This window comes from Triticum dicoccoides, chromosome 1B (genome assembly GCF_002162155.2).
Source record: "Triticum dicoccoides isolate Atlit2015 ecotype Zavitan chromosome 1B, WEW_v2.0, whole genome shotgun sequence".
Classification (NCBI taxonomy): Eukaryota; Viridiplantae; Streptophyta; class Magnoliopsida; order Poales; family Poaceae; genus Triticum; species Triticum dicoccoides.
In genome coordinates, this window is record NC_041381.1 from 693,322,617 (window position 1) to 693,333,336 (window position 10,720).

General features: G+C 49.1%; 1 pseudogene; it reads right to left on the reverse strand.

Moving 5' to 3' along the window:
* Nucleotides 1-2,723: 2,723 nt before the first annotated feature.
* Nucleotides 2,724-6,988, reverse strand: LOC119350977 (annotated as a pseudogene).
* Nucleotides 6,989-10,720: the final 3,732 nt, after the last annotated feature.

Below are 10,720 nucleotides of genomic sequence, written 5' to 3' on the forward strand. Positions count from 1 at the left end.
ACACTAACAACCCCCGTGCCCTCTATGCGTAGATACCTCCTGATGTTATCCATCAGGTCAGATCTGTGAGGTGGTGCCCCAAACTCAACTAACCTACCTCTACCAGTCACCCCAAAGATCCTAACTGCATCCCTGACCGTGATTCTTCGCACCTCACCGTCCCAAAATACAAATGTCATGTTTCTTGGGTTCACCCTGGAAAGTAGAGTTGCGTAGAATTTCCGATCTACGGTTCCGGCGTACCGGTTAGTGAGCAAGCTAGCTAGACTAGTGGGAATGGCGACGGTGTAGAAAACGGGGCTGATGGTCAGCAGTGGCGGAGTAGCGAACATGCTCGAGTATGTTGCCCTCCTTCTTAGCTCGACCACCGGCGAGCCGCTAGCTGACACCACCATGGACAAGCTCCCCCAACACTTGTTTCTTTTTCTCCGGCTAGATCCTCCCACCTCATCTGGTTCATCGATCGATCTGCGCCGCTTGCGGCTCCCCGGACTACCATCGGTCGCCATCCACCTCCTGCATTCAAATAGACATGGCCGTAGCAGAGAGCAGAGGTCACAAATGAGCTCACCAAGGAGGAAGAACAACAATATGGATGAGAGAGGGGTGCAGATTCATCGCCGGCGCATGCGCTCTTGTTACTCACCAGTGAGCCGCCTAGAAGCCCGCCAGATAGTGGATCTGCGCCGCTTACCCAGACCTAGCTCCGCCCTTGTTCTCCCCCAGGCTGCTGTGAGAGAGATGGAGATTGGGGTCGGGGAATGGAGTGAGCAGTACCGCAGCTGCTACCCCAAGGGAGGTAATAGTCGCTTCGGTTTCACCCGAGGCCCCCTGCCACCTCACAACTTTTTACCACCACAGTGCTAAATACGCATCAACAAAAATGCTACAGCACTAGATATTTTGGGTTGCCTCGGCGGGAACTTTCCCGCCTCTACCCGCTGCACGTTGCTCGGGGTCTCACCGAACATGAGGGAACAACATTTTTGGTGTACCACTGAGTCCTGCATTCTAGCGCACACGTGTTCCGGTACAAACCCATTTCCATTTTAACCACAGGCTTTACGGCTTGAAATGGAACACCACTACCTGAGTAATGGGTGCACGGGCCGGGAGCATTTACTTCCATTTGGGACTAGCCCAGGGACCTGACACGTATCTAGAACCGGAAACAAACAACTGATCAGCTCGTTCCATTTTTGCTACTTGTGACAAACACAGAGGATGCCCCCCCCCACCCGCGCCGTGCTACCGGACCACCCTGGCCGTGCGGTTCCACCAGGCATCACCGGCACAACAATCGGAGGCTGGATGGACATGCAGTGCTTGCAGTCAGCCACACTGCCACTAACAGCTAAACCCCTTGGCCATGGGCCCCATCAGCGTTTACAGGCATGCAAGCTTCAAGAACACCTCATATGGCAAATAAAAAATTCTTCAACCCCAGGTAGCCACCATACAGAAATTCCCAACTACTCTAATGCTCAACCCCCGACGCTAATAACCAGCTGACAGAACAAAGACCGTCGTCTTTGTTTAACAAAAACGCATCCCACACTCCTAATTATAATGAGACGTACTGTACACACTCCACAAACACGCCCTGACTCCCTTGCCTACCCAAGCCGTTGACGCTTAGCTGCTGGGCTCACTACTTCATCTTCTCCATTGTCCTCACCCGTATCACCGTGTGGAGCAGCCGATCCTTCTCCGTCCTCAAATTCTTCAGCATCAACAATCCCAACCCAGGCGATTCCATCGGGATCGTGATCGCCAGTGCCTTCCACGCCACCAACTTCTGGATCCAATCCAGCATCTCCTTGAACTTCCTGTTCTTCATCGACAGATGCATCGTCCACATATGAAGCTCTCCCCAAGAACCAACTTTTCTGAAGAACAATGAGGAAAAAGAGAACCACATGAATCAATCAGATCAAGAAGCCGCGTACACACACACACACACACACCAGTCACGCACCTGCATTGACCCGCTCGTAATATCTGATTGCACAGGCCCGGTTGAGGCATCAGATGCTACTTGGTTCACACTCCCTTCAGAATCAATCCCGTTCGAAGGAACCTGCTCCCAAACTCTCGCTAATGACATCTGGATGTAAGGAATTTGTAACAGAGAATTGATTTCGTAGTGAACGGACAAACCTCTTGCAGGTTGACCCCAGTCAAAATAGAACCATATGAAGTTGTAGCCTCCATCTTCCCAAGTAGCACAACAATGGAGCTGGCTTGACCACACTGAAGCCGTCCCCCCAGTCTGCAGCTTGCTTCATCTTTTATAGCAGCACAGGCACCTCTTTCCCGCTCAGGCCGTTCAAATTTCAAACCTCTCTACTGCGCCATGCGTCTTGACACCTGGCGCACATTCACAGAGAACTTAACACCACCCCATACCCCATGTCATGTTTTAAAAATATAAGAAAACCACAGCCACACACACACGCAGTCACACATCTTGGGATCCATCCTGAATTCAGTACTACACTGAATCAACTCATACAGACAATCATACAGACAATAAAACCTGGAAAACCAAACAGTGTAGGTGTTTGCCAGCAGCAAGTCTGAATATTAATAGAACTTAGTTAGAAATAGGGACACCTTGAAATTGGACTTTAATTAGATGGTTACAAGAACGACATCACGTCCCGCGATAAAATAAGGTTTCATATCATAACACACAGGTGGCCTCAGACTACCACTACTCTTCACACACCTCCAGTGAGTCTTAGTTCCATTGCTTTATTGCAATTGTTCCGCCGGTGTCCTTCGACACCACAGTTCTTGCACCTAGCAGGCTTCCTTGGTTGCTTCGGCATGTCACCGCGCTCAGGGCATGTTGTTCGCTTGTGACCTTGTCTACGACAAATCGTGCAGAATCTGGTCCGTTTGCTTAGCCCTTCATACAGAGCCTTCTCCCTGCTTGTCGTGGGTCGCCCCATCTCTTTCCTTTTTGCCAGAGCCAGCAGGCCATCCAACCGGTTGCTTGTCCTTGACATAGAATCATTATCCGGAAGGTCCGCAGCAACTCCGCCCACATTGTCATTCACAACTGCGCCCTTATCTGCTATTCTATCCTCTAGTCCTAGACCATCTCTAATTTCCATGAATGGGAGCATTACTGTCAAATTTGCCCTGAATAGGTCCATCAGACTATTGTACGCTTCAACGCTGGTGTCCCCTAGCCTAACTAATTCCATCGCATGCATGTACATGGTGAAATGCCTATAAGAGAAAGGATTGTTTTGCATACTGTCTTTTTGGTACTGAGCTAGATGAGCAGGTAGAACATTTCTTGCATCCTTTGTCCACCTCTTCACGATATGCTTCGTCGGTATCTCTTTAGCTCGAATGAAATCCAAGACCTGCATGAACAAAACAACATTCACATGGCTCAGTCCGCGAGTTTCATCTATATCCTGCTTGCCATACCATATCCAAAATCTAACACCATTTACCCGGTGACTGTTTTATGATAAAACCAATCTAGTAATCAGCATACATTACAAATCATCAGGCAAACAATAAATTAATATTAGGCCATTCCACGCCGAACAGAATGATTTTTTGACATAACTATGACAGACAACTAAGCTTCAGAATGTGACTACAAAGCAGTCCCATATGCGGAAACTGTCCACACTTGCAATCAAACTCATCTCCACCGTCGAGTATAGTCACCTTGTAAGATACTCTACACCACTTCTCCCTTTTCTCTGCTTCTCTATGTATTGCCATGTATGTTTTGTGTTTCTCAATCTCCTCAACCTGATAAGCTCTGCACTCATACAAAATATGCCCAAACTGTTCAAACATAGCTCGTGTGTATATCTTGCTTGCATGCCTCTCCACTGCAAGATTAGCCCTCATCAGTGGCTTCCCCTGCAAATTTGCCAGAACATCAGAAATTTAGGCATTTTTCCTTTCATAGTACTACCATGCTCGTTAGCACATAAAAAATTTCCCGAACATCATATATGCACTTACAATGCGTGTGCGTTTCTCCTCGTAATTCTCCTCCGATTCGCGATCGAACTGAAGCCTCATGTATTTCTGCACAAACATGTGCATTGGGCATCCAGGAGGGACATAATTTTTCAGCATGTGGTTCGCGCTCTCACTCCGCTTTGTGCTTGTCATTTTCACACAGAATACCCCCTTGAAGTAAGGCTTCGCCCATTTCTTACGAATCTCAAACAATTATGTCATGTAATCATGACCTCTTAGCTTGTATTTATCCAGCAGCAGCTCCCAACCTTTCTCGAATTCATCTTCCGTGAGCATGTGTTTTATCACCTTGTAAAATTCTGCCCTGAATTCGCTTTTCTTCGTGTACAACGACCCAACTGTCTCCTTTCCTTTCTTCAATACTTGCCATTTACACCACCTGTGTGTTGTATTTGGCATGACCTTGTTGATAGCCAGCTCCATAGCACAGTTCTGGTCTAAGAGAAGAAAACAATGCAATGCGAACTAATTAATATACGCTCCCGAATAACAACCATGGACGAATATCCACAAGCTTTAAAATATCTTTTTCTTACCTGTGAGTATAGTTACCGGTGCGGATCCGCCCATCATTCGAAGGAACTCAGAGAAAACCCACACAAAGCTATCCTCAGTCTCATCATGAACCAGCACTCCCGCCAAAATCACACTCTGGAAATGGTTGTTCACACCAACAAACAAACCAAATGGCATGTCGTACAAGTTTGTCCTATAAGTTGTGTCAAAGGTTATGACATCCCCGAAGAAAGAGTACTGCAGCCTACTGTTCCCACTAGCCCACATCAAATTCCTAATTCTGCCATCACTGTCAGCTTGGACCCTATATGGGAAATGCGGATCTTTAGCACCAATCTCTGCAAAGACATCCATTGTCTTCTTCACGTCATCCTCTGCGTGGTCTCGGTTAATTCGACCACAGAGGCTGCGCAAAGACCTTTTTGTGAAGGGGACATTCTCCATCGATCCAAGGAAACCACCGATTATGTTGTACACCTTAGCCAAATTTACATTATTCTGCCGCAACTGCTTCACAAGATCTCTTGTGTAAACACCTATATGCTTGTGCGATGGCCAGTGGAGTGTCTCGCCAAAGTTAGGCGACAACGAGTGGTTGTGAGTATCTCTATGCTCTGCAATATACCACCCATTATCTTCTGCTCGTAGGAGCCTTATTAGAGCCGGACATTCGCATCGGCATGATCTTGTATTTTCGACACCAGCCTTTCCCTAAAGAATATGGACCACAAGTAGATTTATTCAAGTCACGTCAAGCTTGATGAACCCCAATAAATTCTACACTGCATAAATACAACAAATCATACTTACCGAGCAACCACAGACGATTTCTTGCATGCATTTAACCCTCTCCACATTAAGCCGACTCTTGCCATATCTGGTCCCAAAGCCCTTCTCCCATGAATACAAATTATAGAAGTCATAAGCCTCTCCAACGGAGTCAAATGTCATGCCAATAGTTGGTGTGACCACATTGTCTCTAGGATTCTCAACATAGTTTCGAACAACCCTCTCGAAGGCACTGACATGGTTCGGGCAAGGCGGCCTACTTGGTGCAGCGGCACCTATCCTCAACCTGCAATCACACTGCATGCTGTGAGCAGCAAGTACTTCATGCTTGCAGTGAGCATAAATTCAATCTTATGTGCCAGCACTACTGTAAAGGGGATCAATGCGGGAACAAAGCCTCACTATGACCGAGATGCTCCCACCCGATGATAGCAAGACAATCCACTTTTTCTTCCACAAAGACGCGTAATTGATTGTGAAAACCAAGACATTTTTTATACTTATATGCAATTTCTTTCCGAAAACTAGCCAGGAGCTTCTTCTATTAATATCTCACCTACGGCTAACTGATCAATACGAATACCAAACAATGCAGGGCAAAGGCAGAAGTATACAATTAGGTCGAATCATATACAAAAATGCATTGCGAAATCAGTACAATCCATGGAAAAATTACTTACAACTTCTTATGTCAGCTGTACATACAAATAAACGGTAGGCAGGCTAACCATGTTTTGGAATTTATTACCCAACAACTCTTAAACCATATTCCTACTCTCATCAGTCCACTATTTGCTTCTGCCGCACACCTTTTGCCCATCGTATCATGTCTGTAATTCATAGATTTCAAAATTTTCTACGAACGTGCTGCTGTGTTCAGCAATAAGTAGACATGACAATTAACTGCTTAAATTTCCAGCTTGTAACTCACATTGCTTACGCAATCCAGCCTCGCAAGAAATTAAATAACACTGATTGTACTCAACCATTTCATTCCATTCCATGGCACCAACATATCCAGTTACTGATGTCTTATGTGACTGCACTACTGTAAAGGGGCACAACTCGAGAACGAAGCCTCACTCTGACCGAGATACTACCACACGATGCAGCAAGACAAGACAGTTTTTCATCCACATGGAACCAAGACAGTTTTTCTATTTATATGCAATTTCTCTTCGAATACTAGCCAGGAGCTTCTTCTACTTCTATCGCACCTACAGCTAACTGATTAACTGCTTAAATTAACTGCTCAAATTTTCATGGACTAACCTCTTATTCCATCCAGGAGCTCGTGGGTTCATCTTCCCAGTAGATAGCTCCGAGCTTGGTGGCGAGACGTCCCTCATGTCCTCCGCTGCTGCACTGCGCATCAAGATCTGCCCCTCCCCTGTAGCTGCCGGCTGAACCTCAACCCGCAACTGGTGTCCTTCCGTCTCCGGCGCCACCAACGAATGCTGCAGTACCATCTCAGCATCGACCGCACCGGCCACCACAGGGTCGGGCACCAAACTCTCCCCAACCTCTTCAAGGAAAGTCGATCTACAGCACGCACACGCAAATCGGCTAGAAATGAACACATTTACGGTCTCAGGTAACTACAACGCAGGCAAACAGCCAGGTTTACATACCCGCGTATAGGCTGCATCAGGAACTCCATCCTTGTCGCCGTCGCCGCCGCCGCCGCTCACCGCCAACCCTTCGAAAGCTAGGTCAACTCTCCCCTAGCCGAACCCACCACACCGAGGACTTAATCCCTACCATGGGCCCAGCAAACGGGAAATCTCACACTCGGTACCATGGACTAGACGGAAAAAAACTGTTCTGATCCACGGCCCACCTCTTCAACCCGAAACAGACATTCCTCTGCCCGTCAGAACGCGGCCCACCAACCGCGCCTGCCATCTACGTATTTTGCCACAGTGACCATTTCTTAACCGGCCCAGAACGCACGTATATAGAACTGGCACACATCTCCGCGCATCAGCGAACGTCCTAGATAAAGAGCTCATATGAGCTCGCGCATAGATACTCCACGTCCGTGGAACAGCTGCCTGATGGACTTTGTTACGAACCCCCCTTGCTGCCCTTTGGCTTCTGAGGGCGCGCGGCCGCGTGAACACCGGCAGCGGCTGGAGTATGATGCATGCGGGCGTTGAAACCGGCCGACGGCTGCACCCCGGCGGAACCAGCATTTGGCATATGCTGGAATTGTTGCTGCTGCACAAAGCCACCTGACTGTTGAAGAAAGAACGGTTGCGGCTGAATGAATTGACCCTGGGCATTGAAGAGAGGCTGCTGCAAGTGTGGTTGATACGCCGGAGGCTGTTGCAGAGGCGGATGCTGAGCCAGAGGCTACTGCGCCGGCACGAAGCCACCCGGCGGCATATACGGCTGCGTTGTGTGCACCCCATCATCTTGTTGGTCTGATACTTTTGGGGCAGGGTGGGTAGTTGTGCCGGACTCGTGGCCAAAGGTGGACGAACCTGTCGGGTCTGTGGCGTGAGGTGCACTATGAATACAGGGAGGAGTGCCAGGAGGTGGTGATCATCGCTGGCTAAGGAGGAGGGCAAGAAGTAGCTAGCAGCGTAGAAGTAAGAGCATCTACGGTCGGACTCCTCAAATTGACTGGACGAACACAGGACCATTGACCGGATAGAAGAGAGAAGCAAAAACTTGATCCAATCAGACCCTCAAAGTCTCCTTAAATGGCTATTCGACACTCCTCATACTCATCTCATATACGACATTCTCATCTCATGCACTCCTCATATTCATCTCATATATGAGATGAGTATGAGGAGTGCATGCGCGTGTCCGGTTAGTGGTCCTACGTCCGTCACATAGAATTGGGCCCACCATAGAGCATCTTTTTTTCTTTATTATTATTATTATTTCTTCCTCTCTTCTCCACCAATCATCATTTGCATGTGACCGGACGTGTAAGGACTAAAGTGAGGCACATGATTGTGTGGACGAAAAAATAGTGAGTCAGAACGGACATATCCTGACATTGACCGGGTGCGTTCGCGGACTTTTGTGGAGCGAAATTTGTTTAGTTTGACTGTACATGCCCTAAGTTGCTTGGGGTGATGAACCAACGACTGAGCGAGTCAACCAAATACACTGGTGGGGCAACAATGCTACACGTACGGGTTTTTACAGGATTGATTTTATGTGGCAGTTTTTTTTGAGGGGAATATGTGGCAGTTTTTGATTGGGTGTTAGCTTTGGAGGTGGCTCACCCACATAAAAAAATTTGGGGGGGGGATGTTTATTAAGTTTGCGAGGTGTTTTTTTTGAAACGGGCAAAAAAGCTTTTGCCTTATATTGATATAGGAGAAGCAAACGGGGGTATGGCAAGAGCCAAAAACAACAACAAAAAACGAGGAAGGGGGCGACCACCGCCCCCGACACAGGGGGAAGAGGATCAGCCTACAAGTTCCGCCAGATTTTTAGCACCGGCGAGGATCCGGTCCTTCCCCTCTTCCCTAATCTTATGCATGACAACCGATGGCAGGGAGGACTTGTTGTTGAAAACTCGTTCGTTCCTCTCTTTCCAGATCTCCCAAGTGATGAGCGTGATAGCTGAGCGCAAGCCATTTGGGGAGGAGGTGGTGGACTTCGAAACGGCCAATCAATAGTCCACGACTTTAGGCCTACCCTCCCCGATGCTGCTGATGAGGTCTGGACAAGACAGCCAAGAGGCCGCGGCCGTCCAGATACGTCTGGAGAAGCGGCACTCGAAAAGAATGTGTCGTGCCGTCTCAGGGGAGGTACGGCAGAGCTGACAAGTAGGTTGGTGCGGCCATCCGCGTTTCGCCAAGCGATCGGCGGTCCATAAACGGTTCTGGACAGCGAGCCAGGCGAAGAAACGACATTTTTGAGGGGCCCAGGTCTTCCACACGATGTTCCCGAACTGGCAGGGCAAAGAGGCAAGGAACTGGATCTTGTAGGCGGAGGTGGCCGAGTAGCACCCATTAGGGGTCAAGGACCAGGTAATGGAGTCCTCAGTGTCAGGTTGAAGCTAGATATCCGACAAGAGCTCCCAGAGGCGGACGTATTGTTCCATGTGATCGGCCGTGAACGCATCCACCGCTATGTCCGAGATCCAGTTGTTATCAGCGAGAGCGTCCTGGACCGTCCGATTCTTCCTCTTGGAAGCCTTGAAAATTAGGGGAGCCAGGTCTTTTGGCGGGGCACCATTGAGCCATGAAGACGACCAGAAGGAGGCCTTGGCGCCGTTTCCGATGGTGACGCGAGTAGCCGCATTGAAGAGGTCAAGGTCGGAGGCGTCGTTGGGTGTTTCAGAGCCCACCCATGGCTTCTCAGGAGCCTTCCACTCATACCATAACCAGCGAAGCCTCAGGGCCCGGGAGAACCTCTCCAGGTCCAGAACCCCCAAACCACCGAGCTCCTTGGGGCGGCAGACCTTTTGCCAGTTGACTTTGCATTTCCCTCCACTAACCGCCTCCTTACAGGCCCAGAGCATGCCACGACTGATCTTCACAAAGGCCTTGAGGATGCCTTTGTCAGCCTTTAAAGCCGTCAGCAGGAAGATTGGCATGGAGGAGAGCACGGACTTAACCAGAGCAGTGCACCCAGCACGGTTCAGGAACTTTCCTTTCCACGGGCTAAGACGAGCCACCGCTTTGTCGATGTAGGGTTGAAGGTCAACACGCCTAAGTCTTCCGAGGGAGAGGGGCAACCCCAGATACTTAATGGGGAAGGGGGTTGTAGTCGCTGGGAAGTTCGCCAGAATCTCCTCCAAGTTAATGTTGGCGCATTGGATGGGGGCGATGGAGCTCTTGGTCACATTTGTCACGAGGCCAGAGACTACCCCAAAACTCTGTAGAATGGAAGCAAGGACTTCCACATCATGTGTCGTGGGGGATAGAAAAATGGCAGCGTTGTCCGCATATAGGGAGACCCTGGGGCCCTGAATACCACCAGGCATAGCAGACAGCAAGCCGGATTCCGTAGCCTTTTCCAGAAGTCTCTGAAGTGGGTCGATGGCGATGTCGAACAGGAGGGGCGAGAGGGGATCACCCTGACGAAAACCCCGTCCATGCATGATGTCCCTCCCAGGGATTCCGTTGAGCAAAACCCTAGAGGAGGCCGTGGTGAAGAGAGTCGTCAGGAGGGCCCGCCATCTTTGAGGAAAGCTGAGGCGTTGCAAAAGATCCAGCATGTAATCCCAGCGAACAGTGTCAAAGGCCTTGGCGATGTCCAATTTGATCATAAGTGACAGAGTTTTGCAGCGATGTAACCGGCGGGCGGTGTTCCTGACGTACAAGAAATTGTCGTGGATAGTTCTAGACTTGATGAAAGCGCTATGACTGCGGGAAACAATGTCGTTCATCTTCGGGCTAATACGTCGTGCCATAGCTTT